The sequence below is a fragment of the Strongylocentrotus purpuratus genome, unplaced genomic scaffold (genome assembly GCF_000002235.5).
Source record: "Strongylocentrotus purpuratus isolate Spur 01 unplaced genomic scaffold, Spur_5.0 spur5_scaffold_1, whole genome shotgun sequence".
NCBI classification, from domain to species: domain Eukaryota; kingdom Metazoa; phylum Echinodermata; class Echinoidea; order Camarodonta; family Strongylocentrotidae; genus Strongylocentrotus; species Strongylocentrotus purpuratus.
This window is the reverse complement of record NW_022145594.1, coordinates 34,337,192-34,356,587: the sequence shown is the minus strand read 5'-3', so window position 1 is coordinate 34,356,587 and position 19,396 is coordinate 34,337,192.

Below are 19,396 nucleotides of genomic sequence, written 5' to 3'. Positions count from 1 at the left end.
ATTAGTATGAGCGTGAAAATTAGTGTGACAAATGATTCGCATTGCTTTCTTTTTCAATAGTAAAATTCTATTTAATTGAGTATTTCCACAGGTGCCCCACGCAAGTATTGCATAATTCAAGTAAGGAAGTACTAAAGTTGAGTATAAATTAAGCAGTATACGAGATGGAAAAGACAATTTTACCTTGTTCAAAATACCAATATTTCTAGAGATGATTTTACAAACATCAACATGCAGCTTCCATTTACGTTTATCATCTACTATTATTCCCAGGAACTTCGTAGAAGAGACTTTTTGTATGACAGTATTATCAAGTACAATATTTTCTGGTAAATTATCAATAATATTACTAAAAAGCATATAATTGGTTTTTATTAAATTCAATGACAATTTATTTGCCTTGATCCAGTTAACTTCTCGTAATTGAGAGTTAACCGTTCTCAGTAAAATTTCTGGGTCTTTGTGAGAAAAGAAAATGTTAGAGTCGTCAGCAAACAAGAGAAAAGACAGGGTTGTTGAAGACATGTAAAAATCATTTATATAAACAATAAAAAGTAACGGATCTAAAATAGAACCTTGAGGCACGCCACATTCAATAGTCTTTATAGAAGAATGTGCATCGTATATGAGAACGTATTGGTTTCTATTGTGGAGGTAGTTCTTTAACCACTCTAAGGGTAATTCTCTGATTCCATAGTTAGAAAGTTTGTAAAGAAGTATTTCGTGATTAATCGTATCAAACGCCTTAGAGAAGTCCAAGAAAGCCCCCACCGTATGTTCGAAATTGTCAATAGAGCGAGCCATCTTATTTATTAGAGTCAAAAGGGCATGTGTTGTACTATGCTTTTCACGGAAGCCAAACCGTGCCTGATAGAAAATATTACTAGCACAAAAGAATTTTACAGTACGAAAAAAAATACAATTTTTTCAAGAAATTTAGATACGGATAGATAGATTTAGATAGGCCTGTAGTTTCTTAACTCTAAAGGATCTCCTTTCTTGAAGACAGGAACAACTTTTGCCAATTTCATCGATTGAGGCACCACCCCAGTTGTAGGCGATAGATTGAAAATATAAATTAAAGGTTGGACAATATCAAGGGTTATTTTATTCAGGAGATAATTGCTTATTTCATCATGTCCAGAACTCCGCTTATTTTTCAATCCGTTAATTATGTTTATAATTTCACTTTCAAGAACTGGTGTGAAATATATAAAAAGTGAATTTGGGGTTCCAAGAAAGTCGGTGAAATGCTTATTTGAGTCTGGTATTTTTTGAGCAAGGTTGAGACCAATATTTGAAAAATAATCATTAAAATATAACGGGATTAGTTCGGTATTATCAATAACTTCATTATTAACTTTAATCTTTTTAATTGTGGAATACTTGCTTTTCCCGTGTATAACACTTTTGATAACCTTCCAAGTATTTTTTAGGTCATTTTTATACAGTTCAAACTGCTTACAAAAATATTTTTGTTTAGCTTTCCTCAAGGTAGTAACCAATATGTTCTTATATTCCGTATATTTTACCTTATCTTTATCCAATAGCTTAAATTTATACTTTAAAAATAAATTGTTTTTTTAGATTTATGGAACGTAAAAGAGCTTTCGTTACCCAGGGATTCCTAGGAGTCTTTTTGTAACTACGTTTTTTATTACTAGCTGGAAAACAAGTATCAAAAGCATCTTTTAAAAGATCCATAAAAGTGTCTAAAGATTGATTAACATTATCAATTTGATATATCACCGACCAGTCAGTAGTTCCGAGTATTTGTCCAAACCTAACAATATTTTCTTCAGAAAAATCACGTTTTTTAACTTCGACATTGGGATGCATCAGCAAATTTTTTTCAATTGGAAATTGAGTAAAAATGGGGAAATGGTCTGAGATTTCAGACAAGATTATACCTGATTTTGGAGAAAAAAATTAGCATTTGTTAAAATATTATCAATAAGAGTAGCAGTGTTTTCTGTAACCCTCGTTGGATTAGTTATAAGTGGTAGTAAACTAGCTGTAAGGAGGGTGTCGACAAAATTTTGGACAAATGTATCAGTGGCGTTGTTCAATAAATTCATGTTATAATCTCCTAAAAGAAAACACGTTTTATTTAACATTAATGGATGCAGTAATAATTCATGGAAAACACGAGAGAAATCGTCTTGGCTCGAATTAGGAGGTCTATAAATTGTTCCTATTATAATGTTTTTATTGTTTGGCACAATGACTTCAACAAATACCGTCTCAATGAAATTTTCCATCCGATTTAATTCTGGTTGTAGCTTATATTCATATTCTTGAGACATATACATGGCGACACCACCTCCGGACCGCTCTAATCTATTATTTGTAATAATATCATAACCTGGTAGTGAGCATAAGGAAGAAGATATGTCGTCAACAAACCAAGTTTCGGTCACACCAATCGCAGAAAAACGTTGTTTTGTAGTAAATAATAAGGCTCGTAGATCATCGAAATTTTTAGTTGCACTGCAAATATTGAGGTGTATCAGTGAAAATCATCGTCGTCTCGACTGTGGGCTATTGCTTTTCCCTGTGAGTGGGGCATTACTTGAAATCACGACTCCAATTTCGACCAATCAGATGGCTAGATTTCTAAAGTGAGGTATATAATAACAATTAATCCATCCCTGGCTCTGTGTATACTTACTCATTGATTTCCACATAAAGGTGAAAATACTCTTTTAAATTTTGTTGTGATAACCATCGGTTTTATTGTTACTTCTCTTGCTTGCCCTATGTAATGATTTGTCAAGTATTCCTGTTTATTTTTTTAAAATTTGCTTCTACCCCCTTCTCACTCTCATGATGTTATTTCGATACTTGATTATTATTTGGATGAGACCATGAATTCACTCTCTATTTGTCTTGTACTTGATTTTGTTTTAAAGAGAAGGTTCATTGAAATTCAAAAAATAGGCAAATTATACCTCTCTTTTGTTCTGTCCATATTAATTCTATACAGCCTATATCCTATTTCATATTATATATTTCTGCATGGCATTCACCAACAACAAAAATCAACAAAAATACAACATAATTATAACTGTATTGCTAAATTGATTCGTGCAGAAATTTTATTTGAATAATCATATACAAATACATCAACAAATTACGGACCACCCTTTAACCCTTACAGTACTAGGCTACTTTGGGCACCTCCCTGACTCGATGGGGGGGGGGGGGAGCCTTTGATCTCGGCCGTCGAATGTCCGATGAACACAACAATTCCCATGTTTGTAGATATCCATGTAAGGAACAAAAGTGGTATAATTAGTTGTTTTCCTAATATGCAAATTTGTATGCATTTTACAGAAGAAAAAAACTTACATATTTGTCTCTAAACTAACTCTTGAAGAATCTTGAAAATGGATTGAACGAATGTTTCCTTCATTTTGAATTCATTAAAGTTTCCTTATTTTTATATTTGAATATGCATAGGTTAATTTGCATAAATTATGAATACGCAAATAACGCATACATAAATTTCAAATCTGCAAATATTCAAGGAACTAGAATCATTTTGTCAGACTTTTTGGAATGTTGAAGCTCATGATTCATATGTAAAAAAATTTCTAGCACACAATAGTTATTTTGATGTACTTAATAATGATAATTTATGCAAACTGTATGCGATGTTCAAATATTTGGCCTTATTTCAGCTTATTTAGTGATTTTTTTTTTTTTGCAATGTGAGCAAAGCCAAAAACAATCATTTCACACATTCTCGCTGTAGAATAATATTTCTCCACTACCCATCTGCATAACATTTCTGATATACATTAAAAACCTGGGCAACACAGACTGGCTTTATTTGTAACTGCCATTCGCACGCATACACTCTTGCATCACATTCAGTTTTTGTCACACACATAATCAAAGCTTATTGAATAATAATACATTAAGAAAGCATATCAGACAGCTTTTTTTCATCTTTTGGTCAATTTCTGATTCTTTGATGACTTTGTTTTTTTCATGTTCGTTAAAAATGACTGTTTTGAGAGTGCAATTCACATTTGCGTACATAATGGCAAGACAAATCAGGATATATTCACAAGTGGATAATCAGATCAGTTGCAAAAAAATTACAGCAAAGTTATCTCTTTGAACATTGAATAGTGAATGTTTTTTCCTCCAGGGAGCTGATGAAGGGAAATTGTCTTAGTAGTGATAAGCACACACGTGGTTTTTTTTTCAGAACAAAAAAAGTGTCAAAATTGTATTTGTTGGTTTTATACCATTCTATTCGTTTGTTTACAATCATAAATGTGAATATGCACGGCCGATTTCACTGTGGATCTCAATATTTTCCACTAATTTCACTTCACGAGGACAATGTAAAATCTGCTGGTCATTACTATTGATGACAGCTGATGCAAATGGTGGTCGTAGTAGTCGAGTCCGGCGGCCCCCATAGCAAAGAAATGAGCCTGTCACATACTCCTGCGACAGACTTGCAGCAGACAGTCATCATTTTCACAAGCAAATTAGTAACATTGTCGCATATACTCTTTCATTATGATGAGGAGTCTGCTGCAGACTTCATCATGAATATTCATATCCCATATAGACTTGCCCCAGACCTGCTGCATACTTCAGGAGACCTGTGACAACCTTGCTGCATACTTTGCCGCATCCTTGCCATATACTCTTTCATTTTCACCGCAAGTCTGCTGCAAGGTTTCCACATGGAAGTACGTGGCAATTCGTATACAGGAAGGCTGCTGGAGAGAGCCATTGCATCATTACATTCTGGCACCTTAAAGTTTCAGGTCACATGAGGACCTCATATATGTGACCCAATACTTATCAACAACACACATTCCACAGAATGTAGGGAAGAAAAAAAAATCATGGGTTCTCAAAATCGCATAATTCACAGCTCACAAACAATCAAGATATGATAGAAAAAAAAACATCTGAAACATCAACATATTTAAAAGGCATTTACAAAAAAACATAATAAAACGTATTATATTAACTCAAAATGAATCATTGTAGACATGGATAAGTATGAGATTTAGGTATTGAAGAACTGTGTACACATCAGTTAGACAACTACACATGTCCGATATATCGTACACGTATACACCGCCGCCATGTTTTTTTTTTTAAGTGTCAATTTATGCCCCTCTGCCTGGCACTGTGCCGGGTGACGCTCACCCGCGCCCGGAAGAGCACTAGGAGGCACCGTGAGTAAAAACGTCTCCCAGCTCAACCATATTATACACGGGTGTCGATCGACTCACTACTCGGAAACTAGAACCAAACAACCTTCCTATGTCCGGATTTCTGTTTGTACTAGAAGGAAAATTTGTCGGTCATTTTAAAAACGACATTGCTACAATTATTTGTGTTCACAGGCACAAATCGGCACCTTCAGTAAAATAAAGATCCTTTCCCGTGTGGGTTCTCGAACACGGACCTGGCTTGCTGAGCAGCAGCGCCATCTCTTGGCATAAATATTATGTAATCGTAACAAGTGCTGTGCAATATGGCAGCCATCCAACACTCGCTTAAAAAGACGGAAAAGGATCAACCGCATAGAGACTTTATATCATAATGTGTTATGCACTATACAAGAACGGACTATTATTATTATTATCAGGTGGGCTGTATCTAATAAAGACCACCTTATAATTTTGTTAAAATTGCCTTTATCAGGTGGGCTGTATCTAATACAGACCACCTTATATTTTTGTTAAAATCGTCTTTATTATCAGGTGGGCTGTATAACGTACAGACCACCTTATAATTTCGTTAGAATTGCCTTTATTTATTTATTCAGGTGGGCTGTATATAATACAGACCACCTTATGTTTTCGTTAAAATTGCCTTTATCAGGTGGGCTGTATAACGTACAGACCACCTTATAATTTCGTTAGAATTGCCTTTATTATTTATTTATTTATTTATTTATTTATTAAATATTTTTCTTATTTCTAACCACTTTTTTGTTAGCAAGATAACTTAAAATGCCTCGATCAAATGCCTTGAAATTTGGCACACATATGTAAAGGCATGTGTACAAGGCACAATAACGTTTTCAACATTGTCCTTCACTGATGACGTCATCTAGGCGCCATTTTGTAAAATGTTACGAAAATTAACTCATGATCATATCTTCATAACCAAAAGCTATTTCTCTTTCATATTTATCATGATCGAGGTCAATATCCGTCCGGTCAATTTCAGGTCAAATAACGCGCGCGTGCGCGTACGTCCGCGCGTCAATGCGCGCGCAAAATTTTGAAATGCTCAAAATCGTCTCAAAATCATTTTGCATACGTTTTAGGCCATTCTAAGCATTTTATAAAAAATCGCGCACTTTATAAAAAGTCGCGCACACGCACATGCGTGCGCGTTTTCGCGCGTAAAACTATTGCACAACATAGAATCGCCATTTTTTTTCGTTCATAATATTCCACATATTTTTACAAACAAATTGATACCATGTTTGTCTCTTTATGACTATTAATAACGGAATAATCGACCGTTTAACATTAATTTCAGTGCGCGCGAGCTCTTGTAATACATAGCATATATGGGCAAAAACATGCCTATACAAAATCCATTGAGTGATTTCAAGTTGGGTGTTTAAGGCTGGTGTTAGTGTTTAATAAACACTAACACCAGCCTAAACACCGAAATGGAAATCAGCTGGTGTTAAGGCTTTGACCTCTGAATATCGTCAACTTCCGGTAGCTAGTGTTATCAATTTTGCAAAATTGTCGTCTGCTGAACCGACCTTTGTGGCTGGTGTTAATATTTTACGTCCAAATGTCCTATTCACTAACACTAGCCCCTAGGGATTAAGCAAATGTTGATTTCCAGTTCGGTGTTAGTGTTGTACCCGCACACAGTCAACGCACGAACGACGCCAATTTATTGTCTGACGATCAAATAAAAATATGTGAAAAACGTAATTCATATATTCTTTCGTGTAAAATTAGTTATTTTCTAAGACCAGAGAAATAGGTGTAAATTTATTCTGTACTTTTCATGATATCCTTAGTTTTGATGTACTATTTTTAAATCATCGTCGTAAAATCAAGTATGTGGTGACGTCACGGCTGGTGTTAAGCTATCGATTTTGATATCGGTATCGGGCTCTTAATTTCATCAGCAAATTCTCCGCTCGATTTAAGAGCTCTTGACTGCTCTAAACACTAACACTAACACTAACACCAAACTTGAAATCACTCATTGTAGCTCTTTAGGATGCAAGGTGACCCCAATTTCTTTTCATCTTTTAATAGAGTATGAATTGGAGATACGATTTCATGTCTCATTTGACCCTTAATTAACTCATGACGTCATCATAATGGCCTCCAAACTCAAAATTTCAATTTGCATATTATGACGTCAGCATATTTACGGAAAATTGATTGTATCTCTGTAAATATCGATCGATTTACTTTCAAATTTTGATATGTTCTAGCTGAGACCATTTCCTACAAATGTTGTTGCTATTATTTTTCATTTTGACAAAGGCATCGTGGCGTATTTTTGCGATTAAAGGAGGCATGTCAATTTTTCACATTTTGCGTGTATTCTCTATGGAACATTACTTTTTCTCAAAACTGGGTTCTACATTTCCGTCTTTCGCGAGCAATATCTCCGTCGTTTTAGCTTCGTTTACGTTGAACTTCGAGTATGTTGTAGCTGAGACAATAAGATATTTCAAATATGCCCTTGATTTTTTCTCAAATTTTAGTTGGATCAGCCCACCTATACTTGTTCCAAACAAGTATTACAAATCTAGTTTCTTTATTTTATTTCTAACCACTTTTTTGTTAACAAGATAAGTTGAAAATGGCTCAATAAAATAACTTGAAATTTGACACACATATGTATAGGCATATGGAGAAAACACGGTAAGGTTTTCAACTTTGACCTTGACTGATGACGTCATCTAGGCGCCATTTTGTGAAATTTTCTGAAAATTTACTCATGATCATATTTTCATAACGGTAAGTCATTTCTCATTCATATTTATCATGATTAAGGTCAATATCAGTCCGGTCAATTTCGGGTCAAAAAACGCGCGCGTGCGCGTACGTTCGCGCGTCAGTGCGCGCGCAAAATTTCAAAATGCTCAAAAAAGTCTCAAAATTATTTTGCATACGTTTTAGGCCATTTTAAGCATTTTATAAAAAATCGCGCCGGGCGCATGCGTGCGCGTTTTCGCGCGTAAAACTATTACACAACATAAAATCGCCATTTTTTTTCTTTCATGATATTCCACATTTTTTTACAAACAGATTGATTCCATGTTTATCTCTTTTTTACTATTAAAAACGGAATGAGCGTCCGTTTAACATAAAGTTCCGTGCGCGCGAGCCTATGTAATACATAGCATATATGGGCAAAAACATGCCTATACATAATCCATTATAGCTCTTTGGAATGCACCTAGACCCCAATTTCTTTTTCATATTTGGATAGAGTATGAATCGTTAATATGATTTTATGTCTCATTTGGCCATCAGGTGTATCGTGACATCATTATAATGGCCTTGGAACTAAAAATATGAATTTGCATATTATGAAGTCAGCATATTTATGGAAAATTGATTGTATCTCTGTATATATTGATCGATTTTCTTCCAAATTTCGATATGTTGTAGCTAGGACAATTCTCTACAAGCTCAGTCACACCATTTTTCATTTTGATGACGTCATCATAGTGAAAATTTCGATTAAAGGCCTCATGTTAAAAATTTCATAATTTGCGTGTTGTGCCTATAGAAGGTGAATTTAGTTCACGTTATGAATCAACATGATATTGTTTTTTAAGAATATTTAAGCAGTATGTCGCTTATTTTTGCTCAATTTGGTCTCAAATTTTAGATGGCAGCCCACCTATACTTGTTCCAAACAAGTATTATATGTCTAGTTATTTATATATTTTTCTTATTTCTAACCACTTTTTTGTTGGCAAGATAACTTGGAAATGGCTCAATCAAATGCCTTGAAATTTGGCATACATATGTATAGGCATATGTACAAAGCACAATAACGTTTTCAACTTTGACCTTGACTGATGACGTCATCTAGGCGCCATTTTGTAAAATTTTACGAAAATAAACTAAGGATCATATCTTCATAACCAAAAGGTATTTTTTCATTCATATTTATCATGATCAAGGTCAATATCCGTCCGGTCAATGGCAGGTCATATAACGCGCGCGTCAATGCGCGCGCAAAATTTTGAAATGCTCAAAATCGTCTCAAAATCATTTTGCATACGTTTTAGGCCATTCTAAGCATTTTATAAAAAATCGCGCACACGCGCATGCGCGCGCGTTTTCGCGCGTAAAACTATTACACAACATAGAATCGCCATTTTTTTTCTTTCATAATATTCCACATATTTTTACAAACAATGTTATACCATGTTTGTCTCTTTATGACTATTAATAACGGAATGATCGACCGTTTAACATAAATTTCTGTACGTGCGAGCTCTTGTATTACATAGAATATATGGACAAAAACATGCCTACACAAAATCCATTGTAGCTCTTTAGGATGCAAGGTCACCCTAATTATTTTTTCATATTGTGATAGAATATAAATTGGAGATATGATTTCATGTCTTATTTTACCCTCAATTAACTCATGACGTCATCATAATGGCCTCCGAACTCAAAATTTCAATTTGCATATTATGTTGTCATCATATTTTTGGAAAATTGATAGTATCTCTCTTAATATTGATCAATTTTCTTCCAAAATTGTATATGTTTTAGCTGAGACAATGTTCTACAAATGCAGTGTTCACAATTTTTAATTTTGACAAAAGCATCATGGCGTAATTTTGCGATTAAAGGAGGAATGTAAATTTTTCACATTTTGCGTGTATTCTCTAAGGGACATGAGTTTTTCTCAGAACTGGATTCTACATTTCCGTCTTTTGCGAGCAATATCTCCGTCGTTTTAGCGTCGTTTACGCTGAACTTCGAGTATGTTGTAGCTGAGACAATTAGCTATCTCAAATGTGCCATTCATTTTGTCTTAAGTTTTAGTTGGACCAGCCCACCTATACTTGTTCCAAACAAGTATTACAAATCTAGTTTATTTTTCTTATTTCGACCCACTTTTTTGTTAGCAAGATTACTTAAAAATGGTTGAATCAAATACCTTGAAATTTAACACACATATGTATAGGCATATGGACAAAACACAGTAAGTTTTCAACCTTGACCTTGACTGATGACGTCATATAGGCGCCATATTGTGAAATTTTCTGAAAATAAACTCTTGATCATATCTTCATAACCAAAAGTGATTTTTCAATCATATTTATCATGATTAAGGTCAATATCAGTCCGGTCAATTTCAGGTCAAAAAACGCGCACGTGCGCGTACGTCCGCGCGTTAGTGCGCGCGCAAATTTTTTAATTGCTCAAAATCGTCTCAAATTCATTTTGCATACGTTTCAGGTCATTTTAAGCATTATATAAAAAATCGCGCACACGCGCATGCGCGCGCGTTTTCGCGCGTAACATCATTACAAAACATAGAATCGCCATTTTTTTTTTCTTTTATGATATTTCTCATATTTTTTCAAGGAATTTGATACCATGTTTATCTCTTTATGACCAATAATAACAAGATGGGCGTCAATTCAAGATAAATAACCGTGCGCGCGAGCTCTTTTAATACATAGCATATATGGGCAAAAACATGCCTATACAAAATCCATTATAGCTCTTTGGAATAAACCGTGACCTTCAATTCTTTTTCACATTTAGATAGAGTATGAGTCGGAGATATGATTCCATGTCTCATTTGGCCATTAAGTGTATCGTGACATCTTCATAATGGCCTTGGAACTCAAAGTACGAATTTGCATATTATGAAGTCAGCATATTTATGTAAAATTGATTGTATGTCTGTAAATATTGATCGATTTTCTTCAAAATTTCGATATGTTGTAGCTAAGATAATTCTCTACAAGTTTAATGGTAATCATTTTTCATTTTGATGACGTCATCAGAGTGAAAATTTCGATTAAAGGCCTCATGTCAGAAATTTCACAATCTGCGTGTTATGACTATAGAAGGTGAATTTCGTTGACGTAATGAATCTACATGATATTGTTTATTCAGAATTTTTAAGCAGTTTCTCGCTTATTTTTGCTCTATTTTGTTTTCAAATTTTAGTTGACCAGCCCACCTATACTTGTTCCAAACAAGTATTATGTCTAGTCAGGTGGGCTGTATCTAATACAGACCACCTTATATTTTTGTTAAAATTGCCTTTATCAGGTGGGCTGTATAACGTACAGACCACCTTATAATTTCGTTAGAATTGCCTTTATTTATTTATTTATCAGGTGGGCTGTATCTAATACAGACCACCTTATATTTTTGTTAAAATCGCCTTTATTTATTCTTTATTATTTATTTTTCTTAATTCTACCCACTTTTTTGTTAACAAGAAAACTTGAAAATGGCTCAATCAAATGCCTTGAAATTTGGCACACATATGTATAGGCATATGAACAAAACAAAGTAATGTTTTCAACCTTGACCTTGACTGATGACGTCATCTAGGCGCCATTTTGTGAAATTTTCTGAAAATTTACTTATGATCATATTTTCATAACGGTAAATCATTTCTCATTCATATTTTCCATGATCAAGGTCAATATCCGTCGGGTCAATTTCATGTCAAAAAACGCGCGCATGCGCGTACTTCCGTGCGTCAATGCGCGCGCAAATTTTTTAAATGCTCAAAATCGTCTCAATTTTTGTTTGCATACGTTTTAGATCATTTTAAGCATTTCATAAAAAATCGCGCACACGCGCATGCGCACGCATTTTCGCGCGTAACACCATTACACAACATAGAATCGCATTTTTTTTTTCTTCTATGATGTTTCTCATGTTTTTTCGAACAATTTAATACCATGTTTATGTCTTTATGACCATTAATAACAAGATGAGCGTCCATTCAAGATAAATGTCCGTGCGCGCGAGCTCTTTTAATACATAGCATATATGGGCAAAATCAGGCCTATACAAAATCCATTATAGCTCTGTAGAATGCAACTGGACACCAATATTTTTTTCAAATTTTGATAGAGTATGAGTCGGAGATATGATTTCATGTCTCATTTGGCCATTACAAATATTAAGACGTCATCATAATGGCCTTGGAACTCAAAATACGAATTTGCATATTATGACGTCAGCATATTTATGGAAAATTGATTGTATCTCTGTAATTATTGATCGATTTTCTCTCAAATTTCGATACGTTGTAGCTAAGATAATTTTCTACAAGCTCAATGTACATCATTTATCATTTTGATGACGTCATCATAGTAAAAATTTCGATTAAAGGCCCCATGTCAGCAATTTCATAATTCGGGTGTTATGCCTATAGAAGGTGAAGTCATGAATTTACATGATATTGTTTTTTAAGAATTTTTAAGCAGTATCTCGCTTATTTTTGCTCTATTTTGTCTCAAATTTTAGTTGACCAGCCCACCTATACTTGTTCCAAACAAGTATAACATGTCTAGTTAAATATTTTTCTTATTTCTAACCACTTTTTTGTTAGCAAGATAACTTGAAAATGGCTCGATCAAATGCCTTGAAATTTGACACACATATGTATAGGCATATGTACAAAGCACAATAACGTTTTCAACATTGACCTTTACTGATGACGTCATCTAGGCGCCATTTTGTAAAAATCAACTCATGATCATATCTTCATAACCAAAAGCTATTTCTCATTCATATTTATCATGATCGAGGTCAATATCCGTCCGGTCAATTTCAGGTCAAATAACGCGCACGTGCGCGTACGTCCGCGCGTCAATGCGCGCGCAAAATTTTAAAATGCTCAAAATCGTCTCAAAATCATTTTGCATACGTTTTAGGCCATTCTAAGCATTTTATAAAAAAATCGCGCACGCGCGCATGCGCGCGCATTTTCGCGCGTTAAAATAATACACAACATAGAATCGCCATTTCTTTACTTTCATAATATTGCACATATTTTTACAAACAAATTGATACCATGTTTACTATTAATAACGGAAAGATCACCCGTTTAACATAAATTTCCGTGCGCGCGAGCTCTTGTAATACATATCATAAATGGGCAAAAAGATGCCTATACAAAATCCATTGTAGCTCTTTAGGATGCAAGGTGACCCGAATTTTGTTCTTCTTATTGTGATAGAATATGAATTGGAGATATGATTTCAAGTCTCATTTGACCCTTACTTTTCTCATGACGTCATCATAATGGCATCCGAACTCATAATTTCAATTTGCATATTATGATGTCAGCATATTTTTCAAAAATTGATTGCATCGCTGTAAATATTGATCGATTTTCTTCCAAATTTCGATATGTTCTAGCTGAGACAATTCATTACAAATGAAGTTAACAACATTTTTCATTTTTGACAAAGGAATCATGGCGTATTTTTGCGATTAAAGGAGGCATGTCAATTTTTCACTTTTTGCGTGTATTCTCTATGGGACATGACTTTTTCTCAAAACTGGATTCTACATTCCCGTCTTTCGCGAGCAATATCTCCGTCGTTTTAGCTTCGTTTACGCTGAACTTTGAGTATGATGTAGCTGAGACAATTAGCTATCTCAAATGTGCTCTTTATTTTGTCTAAAATTTTAGTTGGACCAGCCCACCTATACTTGTTCCAAACAAGTATTACAAATCTAGTTTATTTTTCTTATTTTGACCCACTTTTTTGTTAGCAAGATAACTTTGAAATGGTTCAATCAAATGCTTTGATATTTGGCACACATATGTATAGGCATATGGACAAAACACGGGAAGGTTTTCAACCTTGACCTTGACTGATGACGTCATCTAGGCGCCATTTTGTGAAATTTTCTGAAAATCAACTCATGATCATATCTTCATAACCAAAATTCATTTCTCATTCATATTTATCATGATCAAGGTCAATATCAGTCCGGTCAATTTCCGGTCAAAAAATACGCGCGTGCGCGTACGTCCGCGCGTCAGTGCGCGCGCAAAAATTTTAAATGCTCAAAATCGTCTCAAATTTATTTTGCATACGTTTCAGGTAATTTTAAGCATTTTATAAAAAATCGCGCACACGAGCATGCGCACGCGTTTTCGCGCGTAACACCATTACACAACATAGAATCGCAATTTTTTTTCTTTCATGATATTTCTCATATTTTTTCGAGGAATTTGATACCCTGTTTATCTCTTTATGACCATTAATAAGATGATGAGCGTCAATTCAAGATAAATGTCCGTGCGCGCGAGCTCTTTTATTACATAGCATATATGGGCAAAAACATGCCTATACAAAATCCATTATAGCTCTTTGGAATGAACCGTGACCTCAATGTTTTTTCATTTTTAAATAGAGTATGAGTCGGAAATATGATTCCATGTCTCATTTGGCCATTAAGTGTATCGTGACATCATCATAATCGCCTTGGAACTCAAAATACGAATTTGCATATGACGTCAGCATATGTATGTAACATTGATTGTATCTCTGTAAATATGAATCGATTTTCTTCAAAATTTCGATATGATGTAGCTGAGACAATTTTCTACAAGCTCAGTCAACACCATTTTTTAATTTTGATCACGTCATCAGAGTGAAAATTACAAAAAAGGGCACATATCAGAAATTTCTTACGTTGCGTGTTATGCCTATGGAAGGTGAATTTCGTTTACATCATTACATCAATGACATTGTTTTTTTAGCAGTATCTCGCTTATTTTTGCTCTATTTTGTCTCAAATTTTAGTTGACCAGCCCACCTATACTTGTTCCAAACAAGTATTATGTCTAGTTTATCAGGTGGGCTGTATCTAATACAGACCACCTTATATTTTTGTTAAAATCGTCTTTATCAGGTGGGCTGTATCTAATACAGACCACCTTATATTTTTGTTAAAATCGCCTTTCTTTATTATTTATCAGGTGGGCTGTATCTAATACAGACCACCTTATATTTTTGTTAAAATCGTCTTTATTTATTATTTATCAGGTGGGCTGTATCTAATACAGACCACCTTATATTTTTGTTAAAATTGCCTTTATTTATTATTCTTTATTATCAGGTGGGCTGTATAACGTACAGACCACCTTATAATTTCGTTAGAATTGCCTTTATTATTTATTTATTTATTTATTTATTTATTAAATATTTTTCTTATTTCTAACCACTTTTTTGTTAGCAAGATAACTTAAAAATGCCTCGATCAAATGCCTTGAAATTTGGCACACATATGTAAAGGCATATGTACAAGGCACAATAACGTTTTCAACATTGTCCTTCACTGATGACGTCATCTAGGCGCCATTTTGTAAAATGTTACGAAAATTAACTCATGATCATATCTTCATAACCAAAAGCTATTTCTCTTTCATATTTATCATGATCGAGGTCAATATCCGTCCGGTCAATTTCAGGTCAAATAACGCGTGCGTGCGCGTACGTCCGCGCGTCAATGCGCGCGCAAAATTTTGAAATGCTCAAAATCGTCTCAAAATCATTTTGCATACGTTTTAGGCCATTCTAAGCATTTTATAAAAAATCGCGCACTTTATAAAAAGTCGCGCACACGCACATGCGTGCGCGTTTTCGCGCGTAAAACTATTGCACAACATAGAATCGCCATTTTTTTCTTTCATAATATTCCACATATTTTTACAAACAAATTGATACCATGTTTGTCTCTTTATGACTATTAATAACGGAATAATCGACCGTTTAACATTAATTTCAGTGCGCGCGAGCTCTTGTAATACATAGCATATATGGGCAAAAACATGCCTATACAAAATCCATTGTAGCTCTTTAGGATGCAAGGTGACCCCAATTTCTTTTCATCTTTTAATAGAGTATGAATTGGAGATACGATTTCATGTCTCATTTGACCCTTAATTAACTCATGACGTCATCATAATGGCCTCCAAACTCAAAATTTCAATTTGCATATTATGACGTCAGCATATTTACGGAAAATTGATTGTATCTCTGTAAATATCGATCGATTTACTTTCAAATTTTGATATGTTCTAGCTGAGACCATTTCCTACAAATGTTGTTGCTATTATTTTTCATTTTGACAAAGGCATCGTGGCGTATTTTTGCGATTAAAGGAGGCATGTCAATTTTTCACATTTTGCGTGTATTCTCTATGGAACATTACTTTTTCTCAAAACTGGGTTCTACATTTCCGTCTTTCGCGAGCAATATCTCCGTCGTTTTAGCTTCGTTTACGTTGAACTTCGAGTATGTTGTAGCTGAGACAATAAGATATTTCAAATATGCCCTTGATTTTTTCTCAAATTTTAGTTGGATCAGCCCACCTATACTTGTTCCAAACAAGTATTACAAATCTAGTTTATTTTTCTTAATTCTCGCCACTTTTTTGTTAGCAAGATAACTTGAAATTGTCTAAATCAAATCACTTGAAATTTGGCACACATATGTATAGGCATATAGAGAAATGACAATAATGTTTTCAACCTTGACCTTGACTGATGACGTCATCTAGGCGCCATTTTGTGAAATTTTCTGAAAATCAACTCATGATCATATCTTCATAACCAAAAGTAATTTCTCATTCATATTTATCATGATCAAGGTCAATATCCGTCCGGTCAATTTCAGGTCAAAAAACGCGCGTGTACGTCCGCGCGTCAGTGCGCGCGCAAAAAAATTAAATGCTCAAAATCGTCTCAAAGTTATTTTGCATACGTTTCAGGTCATTTTAAGCATTTTATAAAAAAAACGCGCACACGCGCATGCGCACGCGTTTTCGCGCGTAACACCATTACAAAACATAGAATCGCCATTTTTTTTCTTTCATGATATTTCTCATATTTTTTCAAGGAATTTGATACCATGTTTATCTTTTTATGACCATTATTAACAAGATGAGCGTCAATTCAAGATAAATGTCAGTGCGCGCGAGCTCTTTTAATACATAGCATATATGGGCAAAAACATGCCTATACAAAATCCGTTATAGCTCTTTGGAATGCACCGGGATCCTCAATTTTTTTCATATTTAGATAGAGTATGAGTCGGAGATATGATTCCATGTCTCATTTGGCCATTAAGTGTATCGTGACATCATCACAATGGCCTTGGAACTCAAAATACGAATTTGCATATTATGACGTCAGCATATTTATGTAAAATTGATTGTATCTCTGTAAATATTGATTGATTTTCTTCAAAATTTCGATATGTTGTAGCTAAGACAATTCTCTACAAGCGCAGTAATAATCATTTTTCATTTTGAAGACGTCATCATAGTGAAAATTTTGATTAAAGGCCTCATGTCAAAAACTTCATAATTTGCGTGTTATGCCTATAGAAGGTGAATTTAGTTCACGTTATGAATCTACATGATATTGTCTTTTAAGAATTTGTAAGCAGTATGTCGCTTATTTTTGCTCTATTTTGTCTCAAATGTTAGTTGACCAGCCCACCTATACTTGTTCCAAACAAGTATTATATGTCTAGTTTATTTTTCTTATTTTGAACCACTTTTTTGTTAACAATATAACTTTGAAATGGTTCAACCAAATATCTTGAAATTTGGCACACATATGTATAGACATATGGACAAAAGAAGGTAAGATTTTCAATCTTGACCTTGACTGATGACGTCATCTAGGCGCCATTTTGTGAATTTTTCTGAAAATCAACTCATGATCATATCTTCATAACCAAAAGTTATTTCTCATTCATATTTATTATGATCAAGGTCAATATCAATCCAGTCAATTTCAGGTCAAAAAACGCGCGCGTGCGCGTACATCCGCGCGTCAGTGCGCGCGCAAAATTTTTAAATGCTCAAAATCGTCTCAAATTTTTTTTGCATACGTTTCAGGTCATTTTAAGCATTTTATAAAAATCGCACGTACGAGCATGCGCGCGCGTTTTCGCGCGTAACACCATTACAAAACATAGAATCGCCATTTTTTTTTCTTTCATGATATTTCTCATATTTTTTCAAGGAATTTGATACCATGTTTATCTCTCTATGACCATTATTAACAAGATGAGCGTCAATTCAAGATAAATGTCAGTGCGCGCGAGCTCTTTTAATACATAGCATATATGGGCAAAAACATGCCTATACAAAATCCGTTATAGCTCTTTGGAATGCACCGGGATCCTCAATTTTTTTTCATATTTAGATAGAGTATGAGTCGGAGATATGATTCCATGTCTCATTTGGCCATTAAGTGTATCGTGACATCATCACAATGGCCTTGGAACTCAAAATACGAATTTGCATATTATGACGTCAGCATATTTATGGGAAATTGATTGTATCTCTGTAAATAATGATTGATTTTCTTCCAAATTTTGCTATGTTCTAGCTGAGACAATTCTCTGCAAATGCATTCTCCACAATTTTTCATTTTGACAAAGGCATCACGGCGTATTTTTGCGATTAAAGGAGGCATGTCAATTTTTCACATTTTGCGTGTATTCTCTATGGGACATGACTTTTTCTCAAAACTGGATTCTACATTCCCGTCTTTCGCGAGCAATATCTCCGTCGTTATATTTTCGTTTTCGTTGAGCTTTGAGTATGTTGGAGCTGAGACAATAAGCTATCACAAGTGTGCCCTTTATTTTTTGATCAGATGCCGGGATCATGCTCATATTTCACGTGCAAAGTGGGATTTGAGAATTCCATTTTCCGTGTATGTGTAATCTCTATGGGAAATGTTTTGGTATATCGGTAACGTACTTGACTTCCGACCTCGAGACTCCTTGTTCGAGTCCGGGCGTCTTTCAACAATTGTTTTATTCACTTTTTTTGTCTTTTTGACCTTTCACTGTACCGCTCCTTTGAATATTAAAACACGTAGAATCGCAAATAATGTAATAAACACCCCTCTTTATTTATTATTACACTATTTTCACTTGATCCATTTCGTAAGTTGCGTGAACAATTTGATACCATGTTATTTCTTTATGACCATTAATAACAAGATGAGCGTCCATTCAAGATAAATGTCCGTGCGCGCGAGCTCTTGTAATACTTAGCATATGGGCAAAACATGCCACAAAATCCATTATAGTTCTTTGGGATGCACCGGGACCCTCAATGTTTTTCATATTTGGATAGAGTATGAGTCGGAGATATAAACTTATGTCTCATTTGGCCATTAAAGGGCAAGTCCCTCTTATATTTTGTTGCTTTGTATGAAAGTAGAAAAATTAGAAATGCAGATAAGTGAAAATTTGAAAAAAGTCGTACACATAATAAAAAAATTATTCCTTGTGAAAGTTTAGAGTGTAAATAAAAAATGGCATCTGTGAGTGATGTCACTGATGAGCAGCTCTTCATTTGTT